General features: G+C 40.9%; 1 long non-coding RNA gene across 1 annotated transcript in view; it reads left to right on the top strand.

Annotated features, from left to right (window-relative positions):
* The window catches only part of LOC132520441 (uncharacterized), an 86,954-nt gene that overhangs the window by 64,812 nt on the left and 4,767 nt on the right, over positions 1-17,375 (top strand). The window contains exon 2 of the long non-coding RNA XR_009540549.1: positions 14,594-14,726. This is a non-coding gene — a long non-coding RNA (uncharacterized LOC132520441). The remainder of the gene's footprint in view (positions 1-14,593; positions 14,727-17,375) is intronic.

Raw genomic sequence — 17,375 nt, 5'->3', positions numbered from 1 at the left:
AGATTGTTGAAAGTCTTTTCTTTTTATTCTTTATGTCCTCATGGGTATATGTCCCAATGGGTGTCCCCTAAAATTTTCTGATCTGCTCCAGTTACTAGGCACTTAGGACTCTATCCTAACTCTCCTCCTAACTCCCACTCCTTTTTGTTTTCTTAGCTAGCATTTCCCAATGTAATATCTCAATTCAACTAAGAAATGTATTGAACAATTACTGTGTGCCCTGCACTGTGCTGGGCCCTGGGAATAATCCTTACACTTAAGGAGCTCACAGTCTAATGGTCTGAGAGATGATTACAATTAAATCATCAACTGTAATTTAGGGTAATAAGTGCTTCCAGGGTGAGTAGTGGGTGCTAAGTTAGATGTAAGAGGCCAGGGCAATATGCCTAGAGGAAGGCTTAAAGAGTTGTCACTCCAGCCAGGTACAGAATTGAATGAGGATGTTCCAGCAAAGAAAAGAGCCTGTCCAAAAGGTAGGAGGTGTGAGGGGTCAAGGTACATTCTGGGATCTGTAAATAATTTGTTGAGGGAATGGCTAACATGAAGCTGACCAGGTAAGTTAAGGGTGCTCTTGAAGAGCCTTAACCACATTGTTAAGGGGTTGGTCTTTATTCTAAGATGGCATTAGGGAGTTTTAAGCAGCAGAGAAAAAGGGTGACAGATTTATGTTTTGGAAATACTCTCCCAGCAGTGGTGATAAAGGTGGCACTCCCAGAACCAGGGGAACCAGTTAAGAGGCCCTTGCAAAAACTTGGGGTAAGGAATGGTGAGCCCCTTGAGACAAGCCTGGTCAGGGTGGTGGAAGATGAAGAGAGATATCTGGGAGGTGGGATTGATAGAACTCAGTGGCTGATTTGATGTGGGGTGGCTGGGGTGGGGGTGGGGGTTTTGGAGTGAAAGAGAAAGAGGAGCCTAAGATATGGTGTAGGTTTCTGGGTTGGGGACTCATGGAGGAAAACAGGTTGGCTTGGGTGTGGCAGGACAGGGACGAGGAATGAAGAGTTTAGTTCTGGGTCTGCCCAAGTGATGTCCAGTAGACAGGTGAACACAGGGATAAGCAGGCCTGCTCAGGAGGGCTGGGCCTTGCTGACCATACTGACTCTGCTTTTTTTGGGTGCCCCCAGCCACGCATGCTTGACTGAGATTTTATTGGAGAAATGGCTACCCAACAGAGTGAAACAACCTAACAACTGAAATAACTTATTTTTTTCCAGAACCCACAGACTTTATTTATTTATTTATTTAACATGAACTAACTTATTAATCCTATCCACCTATAAACTCTTTAACTCAATACCTCCTGCCCCATCCCTCTTCCCTGCTCTCCCAACAACACTGAAGGGGAAGTCGTGGGAGACTGAATAACGCCCTTCAAAGATGTCCATGTCCTAATCCCAGGAACCTGTGAGTATGCCACCCATGTGGCCAAAGGGTTGTTGCAGATGTGGTTAAAGTAAAACAGCTTGAGATGGGGAGACTATCTCGGATTATGTGGGTGGCCCAGTATAATCACAAGGGTCCTTATAAAGAAGACGGTGGGAAGGACAGAGTCAGAGGAGATGTGATGAGGGAAGCAGTGGTCAAGGTGATGCAGGGCCATTAGGCAAGGAATGCAAGTGGCCTCTTGAAGCTGGAAAAGACAAGGAAATGGATTTTCCCCCAGCTTCCAGAAGGAAGCAGATCTGCCTACACCTCAACTTCAGGCCAATGAGACTGAATTTGGACTTCTGACCCCCAGAACTGAAAGATAATAAATTTTGTTGTTTTATGTCACTAAATTTGTGGTAATCTGTTACATCAGCAATAGGAAACTAATACAGAAATGTATCAAGAATCAAAGCTGGAGGGACACCCAATGGCCTTAGATGTTGGCATGACTGAAACCTCAAACCTGCCTCATAAGGGCTGGGTTACATCACTCCGAAAGGCCCCAGCATCTAAGTTCATTATTTCTTGGTTAGATATTAGTAACCCATACAAGATCTAAGCAATTACACTTTATTGTCATCTCTTTTGCTAAACCAGTGGTTACCAGATATTAGTGTGCATTAAAATCACCTGGAGGGTGATTTCTAGGCCCACCCTCACGGTAGGGTTCATGTAGGGCCCGAGAATTGCATTTCTAACAAGCTCCTCGCTGATGATATTTGTCTGGGGATCACAACTTCGAGAACTACTCTAATATCTATACTAGTCTCTTTTGCTCACTCTAAGAGGTGTTGTACAGATCTTCTCTCCCTTCTTTATTACACTGTCAATTCTCTTCTGTGTATCCTCAGAGTTTAGCAATGTGCCTGACTAAGTAGACATTTCATGAATGTCTGCTGATTCCCTGCCCTATCCCACTTATATTCCCTAAAAGTTAGGGACCAAGCTCCTTTCAGCAAAACATTCTATTGCACAAAGCATTCTTTAAGATGCAAAACTGTTTACAACCCCAGAAAATTTCATTGAGATATGAGCAGTCAGACACTATTTACAATTAAATGTGCATGGTCTGCTCTCTGGCATTTTTATATGTCTGAAAAACTAAGCTAATTATCTTTTGGTTGTTGGCAACTTCTCAATAAGAGAAGTCAAGTGTAATACTATCACGAGGCAGTTGGTGACATAAAGAAGAAAGAAATTATATTAGAAGAATAAACATTTTCTCCCCTGGGGGTAGGAAAGGGGGTGAGGAGAAGAAAACCACATTAGTAGTTTAAAATGCTCTTTTCTCATGAGAGCATTCAGGAACAACAATGTTGGTTTTTATCAGTTAACATTGAGTTCCTAGAGACGATGCAGTTCTGTTTCAATGCAGCCTTTCCCTGACAGCTCGAAGCTTGCCTTTGCCCCAGAACCATTTTCTAGCCTGATGTGACTCTCCAGTTGAGCTCTAAAGAGAAGAGGATCTCAAAGTAGGTTTTTAATATTTCATAATGTTTTTAGAATTGTTGTGTTAAGGTGTCTAGAGGCCTCTGTGTATTGGATTCTTCAAACAATATTTTTTCTAGTTAGTTGGGCTGAAAAATATAACCAGACATTAGACATATTAGAATGACATATTAGAAATATTAGAATATGATATTCTATAAGGTTAGAAAGTATAATTACAATTTTCTTTTGTTACTGTAAGTTGGATGAAATCCATATTGATTTATCTTTTAGAATAAGGCAGCATGGTTATAAGGCACTCACTTTATAGTAAGACAGCTAGGAGAGACAGATTTATTAATCCTAGCATCTATTATACTTTTTTTTTTTTTTTTTTTTTTGCGGTACACGGGACTCTCATTGTTGTGGCCTCTCGCGTTGTGGAGCACAGGCTCTGGACGCGCAGGCTCAGCGGCCATGGCTCACGGGCCCAGCTGCTCCGCGGCATGTGGGATCTTCCCGGACCGGGGCACGAACCCGCGTCCCCTTCATCAGCAGGTGGACTCTCAACCACTGCGCCACCAGGGAAGCCCTATTATACTTTTATTTAAATAGGATTGATATATTTTGGAAGTATTCAGTACAGAGGTGGCAAATACATGACTGACCAGACTGCATCTACCTGACTTTGCCCCATTGAACCCAAATGCATCTTCAGAATCCTTCTCAACATGTTAGATGATACAGGTAGAAGCCTGGCTCTGGATTCAAGACAGAGCTGGGTTTGAATATTTGCTACTGTAGTTACTAAAGACATGGCCTTGGACAAGGTTCTAATTTCTAGGCACTAGTGTTAGTAAACAGTGGTAATGATTATAGCTATCTTACTAAAGTTCTAGTGAGCTGAAATGAGAGAATGTAACACATTCCTTAGCACAGGGCCTGGCACAAAGAGCTCCATAATATTAGCTATTCTTCCTCTTATTATTATTATCATTAGCTAATAAGGATGGGTAAAGGGTGAAATTTTTTGAGTGCCACCCTCCTCCATAGTGTTTAGATCATGTCCAGGCAGAGGCCTTATTTGTTAGGTTTCTGAGTCGCTTACCTATTTGGGCTCTATCCCTCTGGCATGACAGCACAGCTGAGTGAGCACACAGTCACCTACCCAACTGGGCTACAACCTTCTGATTCCAAGCCCAGCTCTCCCTGCAGCCTCCACCTCCTCCAAACCACCCTGCTCAAATTATGGTGGTTCAGACGGGAGAAGCTGCTGTTACTGTCATTTTCCACATCCTCTCAACCCTTAGAGCGCCCAGCTGAGAACTGTCTCGTACCACTTATTCCTGCTCCCATCTCTCACTAGAGTTTAAAGATATTGAATGCAAGAGCTCCATTCTATTTAGCTTCCCAAGTATATCTTAGACTCATCCAATTCTCTCCACATACATGCTGCCATCCCTCTAATTCAACACACCATTAATCTCTTGCCTGGATTGCTGAAATAGCCTCTTACATTGGCTCTTTCCTTCCTCTTTTACTTCCCTCCCAACCAGTCTCCATCTTGGCCAGTTTGATATTTTAAAAGTGCAGTCCTGACCATGATCCCTCCTTAAAATATTTCAACACCTTCCCAGGCTCTTGTAATAAAATGCAAAATCAAGAGCCAAGTCTACATGGGGCAATATGAATTTGCCTCTGCCTATTTCTCCATCCCCATATCATACTCTTTTCTCTGTGTCACAGCTATACTAGCATATTTCAGATCCTCACATAAGCCAACCTCTTTCCTTTCTCAGGGCCTTTGCACATTCTGTTCCTTTTGCCTGGAATGCTATTCCCTTGGCTGTTAACCTGCTTGGCTGTGATTCCCCCTTTAGGTTTTTGTTCAACTGTTCCTTCTTCAGAGAAGTCTTCACTCATTCCCCCTCCCTAATATAAGTTATATCCTCACCTATTATTCTCTCCAGATTATTTTTATTTTTCTTCCATGGAGCTCAGCATATAACTCTACACTTGCTTGTTGCATATTTCTTTCCCCTTCTACACTGTGATGCTTGTGTGCTTAATAATTCTTCTAGCTCAGGGAAAATCTTAAGCAGGTTCTGTTTAGCTTCACAAGTAAAAGAGCAGGACCTTTCCCTTTCTCATCATCATACCACGTGGTAGATTGTGAGGGCCCCACCTTCTTTTGGGGGAGGGTGCTTACCGTGTCCTGGTATTTTGCAGTGAGGTACCTGTCCTCATGGACTAACTTGGGTAAGGAGTGAACTAAGTCCAGGGACAGGAAAGTGTTACTTGAGCTGGGGGCGTTGCTTGGAATATTTGTCAGAGTAGGCTAAAATTTCTGTAACAAACTTCAACATTTTAGTGGCTTAACAAGAAAAATTAACTTCAGTTCACATAACACAGATGTTTCTGGTCAGAGTGGGACCAGAAACTCAGGGACTCTTCCAAGAAGGGACTTGGGGACCCAGGCTCCTTCCACCTTTTGGCTTTGCCATTTCCTGTGGCCTTGTAACCTGTCATTTATACCTGGCAGAACAGGAAAGAGGGAGCATGGGGATTGTATTGGAAGTATTTATGGACAGGATAGGAAATGACGTATATCACTTCTTCTCAAGACCATTGGCCAGAACTCCCTGCTTCATGATATGACATCATCTTTTTGCAAGGGAGGCTGGGAAATAGAGCATAACTGTGTGCCCAGGAAGAAGAGGCGGGCACGGAGTTTGGATGCCTGGGGAAAGGATAGTTTGTATAGACCCAGTGTGGGTGGTGGGTTCTCCCTCTGTGTTGGGTAAATGCAGCCTGGTTGCCATCTGGTTCCTTGGTGCCCACAAATTCTCCTCACTCTGGCCCTGGGCTGAGATACAGCTGTGCTCATCCACAGCCCTTTCAGGTCTGGAGTGCTCCTTCCTTTCCCTGCTGGCCTCTGTGGCAATTCCCTTGCCCTCCATCTCTCTTCCCCCTTTCAGCTCAGATGAATCTTTGCCATCTAGTGAGGTGTCTGTATGGGTGTGGTCCATTCATGCTAACATACTGTTTATGCTTAATGTCATTTCTATTCCCCTAAAGTATAGGAAATCTCCTTTTATTCTCTGCTTTCTGCTTATTTCATCTCTCCACTGAGGCAATGAGCATAGCCTAGCTACTTGATTGGGAGGAGGGAAAGAAAACGTGAACTATTGGGAGAAATAACATTGGTTCATATTTCAAAAATATTGTCCCACAACAAGTTTAAGCTCAATGAAGGTAGAGACCTTATCTGTATATTCACCAGAATATCTCCAGAATCTAGCAAATGGACTCAATAAATATTTAGTGAACAAATAAATGCATGAATAAGCACATGAGTATTGTAAGAAACACCATTCCTCACAGGTATTCTCTTGCATCCTGATTCCTTCACGCCTTCTCAGTCTTTCCTTCTCCGGGGTGTGAGCAGTGCTCTGCACTCTGCAGGTTTGACATATTGTCGTATACTTTTACACGTATCCCCATAGACACTTGGAGAGAATAATAATCCAAGAAAACAGGACAGGGAACAATAATAAAAGGAAGAAGAATAAAAAACACCCAGTGCCTGGCACATAGGAGCCCTATAAATATTTACTGAATGAGAGAAAAGAAGAAATGCCAAGTTTTCCCCATTCAGGGACTGAAACAGGCAATTCATGGACATGCATTGAATTCCAACATTCTTTAGTTGAAAGTTTATTAAAGAGAGCTATGCTGTAGCCTGGTCACAATGTCACTCTTGTCCTTCAGCAATACACTAGCTTTGTTTTTCTAGCTGGTGTCTCCGACTCTCAAGGCCTATGTGAGTGCTGGGGGAGAGTTAATGCTCATGAGAGGCAGGATCAGGAGGCTCTGAGGTGGTTCCTGTGCAACACTGAGAAGGAAAGTGATGTGGCTTCATTTGGATTCTAAATCACTGCTTTATTTGCTAATATTTTTTGGGGGTGCAGAATTCAATGAAAAGCTTTTTTAAAACCTCTCCTCAATCTTTGGTGGCCAACACCTCAGGTTGGTACTCCTGACTCTCATATCAAACCCCTTCTTTCTGGTCTATGTCTATTTCACAGACTGAAAGACAAAAATACCATACCCAACCTCTCTTGAAGCCAAAGGAGGCATTTGACAGAATTCTGGACAGGGAGACAAAAGTTACATTTTTCTACCGTGAATGGACAAGATGGCAGTAGGTGTAGCTGCCATCTTGTGACCATGAGGGAGAGGTCAAGAGAACCACAGAGACGTGGGCCCTGACACTGTTGAGCCACTGAACCAATGCTAGCAGACACCTATCTTCAGACTTTTCTTATGTGAGGGAAAAATAAACCCCCTCTTTGTTTAAGGCACAGAAATGACAGATTCACTTTCAGCCCAAAGTATCCCTTACTGACAGCGCTTCATTCTTTTATTTTCCTTTTTTTTCCAGATAAAAGTAAACAAAGCAGCTATATTTAATAAATATAAAAACGTTTCCACAAAATATTAAAATAAGTTTTTAAAATATGAAATTGCACAATAGGTGAAACAATTTTGAAAAAGAACAAAGTTGGAGAACTCACACTGCCTGACTTTAAGACTTACTCTAAAACTAAGTTTTTTATAAAGTCTTTATAAATCAAGACAGTGTGTTATTGGCAAAATGGACCAATGGAACATGACACATAGTCCAGAAAAGATCAAATTGCAAAGTATTCATCACTGTGGAGCATATCCATACAGAGGAAAAATCCAACAACCTAAATTACCTCTTCTGCCTAGAGCTTCAAGTCAGCTCAATTCCCAGTGACTAAGCCTGAGATAAATTGTGATTGTAATGAATATGATTAAAAGTAAATTATTTTTCTTTTCTTCAAAAGCTTTTTTTTATAGTAAAGAAACTTTATTACCTCAATAAGTTATCATCATTTACTTGAAAAATAATAGCAGGAAATACAAAGAAGTAGCAGAAAAATACAGAAGTGGAAGACTTTTTCTAGGCCATCTTCACGACTATTTAAATCTTGAAGAGTAGTCAGAGAAATCCAAATGTAAATATGTGATATAAACCCTATTTTCAAAACCTCACTTTTGTTTGTAGTACCTTTTTTTTTTTAGGGGGGGAGAATGGTTTATTATTTATTTTATTTTATTTTTTTAACATCTTTATTGGAGTATAATTGCTTTACAATGTTGTGTTAGTTTCTACTGTATAACAAAGTGAGTCAACTATACATATACATATATCCCCATATCTCCTCCCTCTTGCATCTCCCTCCCACCCTCCCTAGCCCACCCCTCTAGGTGGTCACGAAGCACTGAGCTGATCTCCCTGTGCTATGTGGCTGCTTCCCACTAGCTATCTATTTTACATTTGGTAGTGTATATAAGTCAGTGCCACTCTCTCACTTCGTCCCAACTTGCCTTCCCCTTCCCCATGTTCTCAAGTCCATTATCTATGTCTGCATCTTTATTCCTGTCCTGCCCCTAGGTTCCTCAGAACTGTTTTTTTATAAATTCCATATATATGTGTTACGATACGGTATTTGTTTTTCTCTTTCTGAATTCACTGTGTGTGAAACATTCTCGGTCCATCCACCTCACTTCAAATAACGCAATTTCGTTCCTTTTTCGGGCTGAGTAATATTCCATTGTATATATGTGCCGCACCTTTATCCATTCATCTGTTGATAGACACTTAGGTTGCTTCCATGTCCTGGCTATTGTAAATAGTGCTGCAGTGAACATTGTGGTACATGACTCTTTTTTTTTCTTAACACCTTTATTCGGGTATAATTGCTTTAAAATGGTGTGTTACTTTCTGCTTTGTAACAAAGTGAATCAGTTATATATGTACATATGTTCCCATATCTCTTCCCTCTTGCGTCTCCCTCCGTCCCACCCGCCCTATCCCACCCCTCCAGGTGGTAACAAAGCACCGAGCTGATCTCCCTGTGTTATGCGGCTGCTTCCAACTAGCTATCTACCTTACGTTTGTTAGTGTATATATGTCCACGCCTCTCTCTCGCTTTGTCACAGCTCACCCTTCCCCCTCCCCATAACCTCAAGTCCGTTCTCCAGTAGGTCTGTGTCTTTATTCCTGTCTTACCCCTAGGTTCTTCATGACATTTTTTCCCTTAAATTCCATATATATGTGTTAGCATAGGGTATTTGTCTTTCTCTTTCAGACTAACTTCACTCTGTATGACAGACTCTAGGTCTATCCACCTCATTACAAATAGCTCAATTTTGTTTCTTTTTATGGCTGAGTAATATTCCATTGTATATATGTGCCACTTCTTTATCCATTCATCTGATGATGGGCACTTAGGTTGTTTCCATCTCCGGGCTATTGTAAATAGAGCTGCAATGAACATTTTGGTACATGACTCTTTTTGAATTTTGGTTTTCTCAGGGTATATGCTCAGTAGTGGGATTGCTGGGTCATATGGTAGTTCTATTTGTAGTTTTTTAAGGAACCTCCATACTGTTGTCCATAGTGGCTGAACCAATTCACATTCCCACCAGCAGTGCAACAGTGTTCCCTTTTCTCCACACCCTCTCCAGCATTTATTGTTTCTAGATTTTTTGATGATGGCCATTCTGACTGGTGTGAGATGATATCTCATTGTAGTTTTGATTTGCATTTCTCTCATGATTAATGATGTTGAGCATTCTTTCATGTGTTTGTTGGCAGTCTGTATATCTTCTTTGGAGAAATGTCTATTTAGGTCTTCTTCCCATTTTTGGATTGGGTTGTTTGTTTTTTTGTTATTGAGCTGCATGTGCTGCTTGTAAATTTTGGAAATTAATCCTTTGTCAGTTGCTTCATTTGCAAGTATTTTCTCCCATTCTAAGGGTTGTCTTTTCGTCTTGTTTATGGATTCCTTTTCTGTGCAAAAGCTTTGAAGTTTCATTAGGTGCCATTTGTTTATTTTTGTTTTTATTTCCATTTCTCTAGGAGGTGGGTCAAAAGGATCTTGCTGTGATTTATGTCATAGAGGTGTCTGCCTATGTTTTCCTCTAAGAATTTGATAGTTTCTGGCCTTACATTTAGGTCTTTAATCCATTTTGAGCTTATTTTTGTGTATGGTGTTAGGGAGTGATCTAATCTCATACTTTTACTTGTACCTGTCCAGGTTTCCCAGCACTGCTTATTGAAGAGGCTGTCCTTTCTCCACTGTACATTCCTGCCTCCTTTATCAAAGATAAGGTGCCCATATGTGCGTGGGTTTATCTCTGGGCTTTCTATACTGTTCCATTGATCTACCTTTCTGTTTTTGTGCCTGTACCATACTATCTTGATTACTGTAGCGTTGTAGTATAGTCTGAAGTCAGGGAGCCTGATTCCTCCAGCTCTGTTTTTCGTTCTCCAAATTGCTTTGACTATTCGGGGTCTTTTGTGTTTCCATACAAATTGTGAAATTTTTTGCTCTAGTTCTGTGAAAAATGCCAGTGGTAGTTTGATATGGATTGCATTGAATCTATAGATTGCTCTGGGTAGTAGAGTCATTTTCACAACGTTGATTCTTCCAATCCAAGAACATGGTATATCTCTCCATCTATTTGTATCATCTTTAATTTCTTTCATCAGTGTCTTATAATTTTCTGCATACAGGTCTTTTGTCTCCTTAGGTAGGTTTATTCCTAGATATTTTATTCTTTTTGTTGCAGTGGTAAATGGGAGTGTTTTCTTGCTTTCACGTTCAGATTTTTCATCATTAGTGTATAGGAATGCAAGAGATTTCTGTGCATTAATTTTGTGTCCTGCAACTTTACCAAATACATTGATTGGCTCTAGTAGTTTTCTGGTAGCACCTTTAGGATTCTCTATGTATAGTATCATGTCATCTGCAAACAGTGACAGCTTTACTTCTTTTTTCCAATTTGGATTCCTTTTCCTCTCTGATTGCTATGGCTAAAACTTCCAAAACTATGTTGAATAAGAGTGGTGAGAGTGGGCAACCTTGTCGTGTTCCTTATCTTAGTGGAAATTCTTTCAGTTTTTCACCATTGAGGATGATGTTGGCTGTGGGCTTCTCATATATGGCCTTTATTATGTTGAGGAAAGTTCCCTCTATGCCTAGTTTCTGCAGGGTTTTTATCATAAATGGGTGTTGAATTTTTTAAAATGCTTTCTCTGCATCTATTGAGATGATCATATGGTTTTTCTCCTTCAATTTGTTAATATGGTTTATCACATTGATAGATTTGCGTATATTGAAAAATCCTTGCATTCCTGGAATAAACCCCACTTGATCATGGTGTATGATCCTTTTAATGTGCTGTTGGGTTCTGTTTGCTAGTATTTTGTTGAGGATTTTTGCATCTATGTTCATCAGTGATATTGGCCTGTAGTTTTCTTTCTTTGTGACATCCTTGTCTGGTTTTGTTATCAAGGTGATGGTGGCCTCGCAGAAGGAATTTGGGAGTGTTCCTCCCTCTGCTATATTTTGGAAGAGTTTGAGAAGGATAGGTGTTAGCTCTTCTCTAAATGTTTGATAGAATTCGCCTGTGAAGCCATCTGGTCCTGGGCTTTTGTTTGTTGGAAGATTTTTAATCACAGTTTCAATTTCAGTGCTTGTGATTGGTCTGTTCATATTTTCTATTTCTTCCTGATTCAGTCTTTTCAGGTTGTGCATTTCTAAGAATTTGTCCATTTCTTCCAGATTGTCCATTTTATTGGCATAGAGTTGCTTGTAGTAATCTCTCATGATCTTTTTTATTTCTGCAGTCAGTTGTTACTTCTCCTTTTTCATTTCTATTGATTTGAGTCTTCTCCCTTTTTTTCTTGATGTGTCTGGCTAATGGTTCATCTATTTTGTTTATCTTCTCAAAGAACCAGCTTTTAGTTTTATTGATCTTTGCTGTTGTTTCCTTCATTTCTTTTTCATTTATTTCTGATCTGATTTTTATGATTTCTTTCCTTCTGCTAGCTTTGGGGTTTTTTTGTTCTTCTTTCTCTAATTGCTTGAGATGCAAGGTTAGGTTGTTTATTTGAGATGTTTCCTGCTTCTTAAGGTGGGCTTGTATTGCTATAAACTTCCCCCTTAGAACTGCTTTTGCTGCATCCCATAGGTTTTGGGTCGTTGTGTGTCCATTGTCATTTGTTTCTAGGTATTTTTTAATTTCCTCTTTGATTTCTTCAGTGATCACTTCGTTATTAAGTAGTGTATTGTTTATCCTGCATGTGTTTGTATTTTTTACAGATCTTTTCCTGTAAATGATATCTAGTCTCATGGCGTTGTGGTTGGAAAAGATACTTGATACAATTTCAATTTTCTTAAATTTAACAAGGCTTGATTTGTGACCCAAGATATGATCTATCCTGGAGAATGTTCCAAACGCACTTGAGAAAAATGTGTATTCTGTTGTTTTTGGATGGAGTGTCCTATAAATATCTATTAAGTCCATCTTGTTTAATGTATCATTTAAAGCTTGTGTTTCCTTATTTATTTTCATTTTGGATGATCTGTCCATTGGTGAAGGTGGGGTGTTAAAGTCTCCTACTATGAATGTGTTACTGTTGATTTCCCCTTTTATGGCTGTTAGTATTTGCCTTATGTATTGAGGTGCTCCTATGTTGGGTGCATACATATTTACAATTGTTATATCATCTTCTTGGATCGATCCCTTGATCATTATGTAGTGTCCTTCTTTGTCTCTTCTAATAGTCTTTATTTTAAAGTCTATTTTGTCTGATATGAGAATTGCTACTCCAGCTTTCTTTTGCTTTCCATTTGCATGGAATATCTTTTTCCATCCCCTTACTTTCAGTCTGTATGTGTCTCTAGGTCTGAAGTGGGTCTCTTGTAGACAGCATATATAAGGGTCTTGTTTTTGTATCCATTCAGCCAATCTGTGTCTTTTGGTGGGAGCATTTAGTCCGTTTACATTTAAGGTAATTATCGATATGTATGTTCCTATTCCCATTTTCCAAATTGTTTTGGGTTCGTTTTTATAGGTCTTTTCCTTCTCTTGTGTTTCTTGTCTAGAGAAGTTCCTTTAGCATTTGTTGTAAAGCTGGTTTGGTGGTGCTGAACTCTCTCCGCTTTTGCTTGTCTGTAAAGGTTTTAATTTCTCCATCAAATCTGAATGAGATCCTTGCTGGGTAAAGTAATCTTGGTTGCAGGTTTTTCTCCTTCACCACTTTCAGTATGTCCTGCCATTCCCTTCTGGCTTGCAGGGTTTCTGCTGAGAGATCAGCTGTTAACCTTATGGGGATTCCCTTGTGTGTTATTTGTTGTTTTTCCCTTGCTGCTTTTAATATGCTTTTTTTGTATTTAATTTTTGACAGTTTGATTAATATGTGTCTTGGCATGTTTCTCCTTGGATTTATCCTGTATGGGACTCTCTGTGCTTCCTGGATTTGATTAACTATTTCCTTTCCCATATTAGGGAAGTTTTCAACTATAATCTCTTCAAATATTTTCTCAGTCCCTTTCTTTTTCTCTTCTTCTTATGGAACCCCTATAATCCGAATGTTGGTGCGTTTAATGTTGTCCCAGAGGTCTCTGAGACTGTCCTCAGCTCTTTTCATTCTTTTTTCTTTATTCTGCTCTGCAGTAGTTATTTCCACTATTTTATCTTCCAGGTCACTTATCCGTTCTTCTGCCTCAGGTATTCTGCTATTGATCCTATCTAGAGTACTTTTAATTTCGTTTATTGTGTTGTTTATCGTTGCTTGTTTCATCTTTACTTCTTCTAGGTCCTTGTTAAATGTTTCTTGCATTTTGTCTCTTCTATTTCCAAGATTTTGGATCATCCTGACTATCATTATTCTGAATTCTTTTTCAGGTAGACTGCCTATTTCCTCTTCATTTGTTAGATCTGGTGCATTTTTATCTTGCTCCTTCATCTGCTGTGTGTTTTTCTGTCTTCTCATTTTGCTTATCTTACTGTGTTTGGGGTCTCCTTTTTGCAGGCTGCAGGTTCATAGTTCCCGTTGTTTTTGATGTCTGTCTCCAGTGGCTAAGGTTGGTTCAGTGGGTTGTGTAGGCTTCCTGGTGGAGGGGACTAGTGCCTGTGTTGTGGTGGATGAGGGTGGATCTTGTCTCTCTAGTTGGCAGGTCCACGTCTGGTGTTGTGTTTTGGGGTGTCTGTGGAGTTATTATGATTTTAGGCAGCCTCTCTGCTAATGGGTGGGGTTGTGTTCCTGTTTTGCTAGTTGTTTGGCATAGGTTTTCCAGCACTGTAGCTTGCTGGTTTTTGAGTGAAGCTGGGTGTTGGTGTTGAGATGGAGATCTCTGGGAGATTTTCGCCGTTTGATATTATGTGGAGTTGGGTGCTCTCTTTTTGACCAATGTCCTGAAGTTGGCTCTCCCACCTCAGAGGCACAGCAGTGACTCCTGGCTGCAGCAACAAGAGACTCCACACGGCTCAGAATGAAAGGGAGAAAAAGTAGAGAGAAAGAGTTAGTAGAAGTAGATAGAAAGAAAGAAAGAAAGAAAGAAAGTAAGAAAGAAAGAAAGAAAGAAAGAAAGAAAGAAAGAAAGAAAGAAAGAAGGTAAAGTATAATAAAGTTATTAAAATTATTTATTAAGAAAAAATTTTTTTAAAAAAATGGACAGATGGAACCCTAGGACAAATGGTGGAAGCAAAGCTATACAGACAAAATCTCACACAGGAGCATACACATACACACTCACAAAAAGAGGAAAAGGGTAAAAATATCATAAATCTTGCTCTCGAAGTCCACCTCCTCAATTTGGGATGATTAATTGTCTATTCATGTATTCCACAGATGCAGGGTACATCAAGTTGATTTTGGAGCTTTAATCCGCTGTTTCTGAGGCTGCTGGTAGAGATTTCCCTTTCTCTTCTTTGTTCTCACAGCTCAGAGGGACTCAGCTTTGGATTTGTCCCCGCCTCTGCGTGTAGGTCGCCAGAGGGCGTCTGTTTTTTGCTCAGACAGGACGGGGTTAAAGGAGCCGCTGATTCGGGGGCTCTGGCTCACTCAGACCGGGGGGAGGGAGGGGCGCGGAGAGCGGGGTGAGCCTGCGGCGGCAGAGGCCAGCGTGACATTGCACCAGCCTGAGGCCTGCCGTGCGTTCTCCCGGAGGAGTTGTCCGTGGATCCTGGGAATCTGGCAATGGCGGGCTGCACAGGCTCCCCGGAAGAGGGGTGTGGATAGTGACCTGTGCTCGCACAGAGGCCCCTTGGTGGCGGCAGCAGCAGCCTTAGCATCTCCCGCCCGTCTCTGGGGTCCGCGTTTTTAGCCGCGGCTCGCACCCGTCTCTGGAGTTCCTTTAAGCAGCGCTCTTAAACCCCTCTCCTCGCACACCAGGAAACAAAGAGGGAAGAAAAAGTCTCTTGCCTCTTCGGCAGCTCCAGAGCTTTTCCCAGACTCCCTCCCGGCTAGCCGTGGTGCACTAACCCCTTCAGGCTGTGTTCACGGAGCCAACCCCAGTCCTCTCCCTTCACTCCAACCAAAGCCCGAGCCTCAGCTTGCAGCCCCGCCCTCCCCAGCGGGTGAGCAGACAAGCCTCTTGGGCTGGTGAGTGCCGGTCGGCACCGATCCTCTGTGCAGGAATCTCCCCGCTTTGCCCTCCGCACCTCTGTTGCTGTGCTCACCCCCGCGGCTCCGAAGCTCCCCCCTCCGCCTCCAGCAGTCTCCGCCTGCGAAGGGGCTTCCTAGTGTGTGGAAACCTTTCCTCGTTCACAGCTCCCTCCCACTGGTGCAGGTCCCGTCCCTATTCTTATGTCTCTGTTTTTTCTTTTTTTCTTTTGCCCTACCCAGGTACGTGGGGAGTTTCTTGCCTTTTGGGAGGTCTGAGGTCTTCTGCCAGCATTCAGTAGGTGTTCTGTAGGAGTTGCTCCACGTGTAGATGGATTTCTGGTATATCTGTGGGGAGGAAGGTGATCTCTGCGTCTTACTCTTCCACCATCTTCCCCTCCGCCCTACATGACTCTTTCTGAATTATGATTTTCTCAGGGTATATGCCCAGTAGGGGGATTGCTGGGTCAAATGGTAGTTCTATTTTTAGTTTTTAAGAAACCTCCATACTATTCTCCATAGTGGCTGTATCAGTTTACATCCCACCAACAGTGCAAAGAGGGTTCCCTTTTCCCCACATCCTCTCCAGCATTTATTGTTTGTAGATTTTTTGATGATGGCCATTCTGACCAGTGTGAGGTAATACCTTATTGTAGCTTTCATTTGCATTTCTATAATGATTAGTGGTGTTGAGCATCCTTTCATGTGTTTGTTGGCTCTGTATATCTTCTTTGGACAAATGTCTATTTAGGTCTTCTGCCCATTTTGGATTGGGTTTTTTGTTTTTTTGATATTGAGCTGCATGAGCTGCTTGTATATTTTGGAGATTAATCATTTGTCAGTTGCTTCATTTGCAAATATTTTCTCCCATTCTGAGCATTGTCTTTTCATCTTGTTTATGGTTTCCTTTTCTGTGCAAAAGCTATTAAGTTTCATTAGATCCCATTTGTTAATTTCTGGGTTTTTTTCCATTTCTCTAGGAGGTGGGTCAAAAAGGATCTTGCTGTGATATATGTCATAGAGTGTTCTATGTTTTCCTCTAAGAGTTTGATAGTTTCTGGCTTTACATTTAGGTCTTTAATCCATTTTGAGTTTTTTTTTTTTGTGCATGGTGTAAGGGAGTGTCCTAATTTCATTCTTTTACATGTAGCTGTCCAGTTTTCCCAGCACCACTTATTGAAGAGGCTGTCTTTTCTCCATTATATAGTCTTGCCTCTTTATCAATGACAAGGTGACCATACGTGCATGGGTTTATCTGTGGGCTTTCTATCATGTTCCATTGATCTATATTTCTGTGCCAGTACCATACTGTATTGATTACTGTAGCTTTGTAGTATAGTCTGAAGTCAGGGAGCCTGATTCCTCCAGCTCCATTTTTTGTTCTCAAGATTGCTTTGGCTATTCGGGGTCCTTTGTGTTTCCGTACAAATTGTGAAATTTTTTGTCCTAGTTCTGTGAAAAATGCCTTAGTTTGATAGGGATTGCATTGAATCTGTAGATTGCTTTGGGTAGTAGAGTCATTTTCACAAAGTTCATTCTTCCAATCCAAGAACATGGTATATCTCTCCATCTGTTTGTATCATCTTTAATTTCTCTCATCAGTGTCTTATAGTTTTCTGCATACAGGTCTTTTGTCTCCTTAGGTAGGTTTATTCCTAGGTATTTTATTCTTTTTGTTGCAGTGATAAATGGGAGTGTTTCCTTAATTTCTCTTTCAGATTTTTCATCATTAGTGTATAGGAATGCAAGAGATTTCTGTGCATTAATTTTGTATCCTCTACTTTACCAAATTCATTGATTAGCTCTAGTAGTTTTCTGGTAGCCTCTTTAGGATTCTCTATGTATAGTATCGTGTTATCTACAAACAGTGACAACTTTACATCTTCTTTTCCAATTTGGATTCCTGTTATTTCTTTTTCTTCTCTGATTGCTCTGCCTAAAACTTCCAAAACTATGTTGAATAATATTGGTAAGAGTGGGCAACCTTGTCTTGTTCCTGATGTTAGTGGAAATGGTTTCATTTTTTCAC

The sequence above is a fragment of the Lagenorhynchus albirostris genome, chromosome 5 (assembly GCF_949774975.1).
Source record: "Lagenorhynchus albirostris chromosome 5, mLagAlb1.1, whole genome shotgun sequence".
Lineage (NCBI taxonomy): Eukaryota > Metazoa > Chordata > Mammalia > Artiodactyla > Delphinidae > Lagenorhynchus > Lagenorhynchus albirostris.
This window is presented reverse-complemented; position numbering and strand designations above follow the sequence as displayed.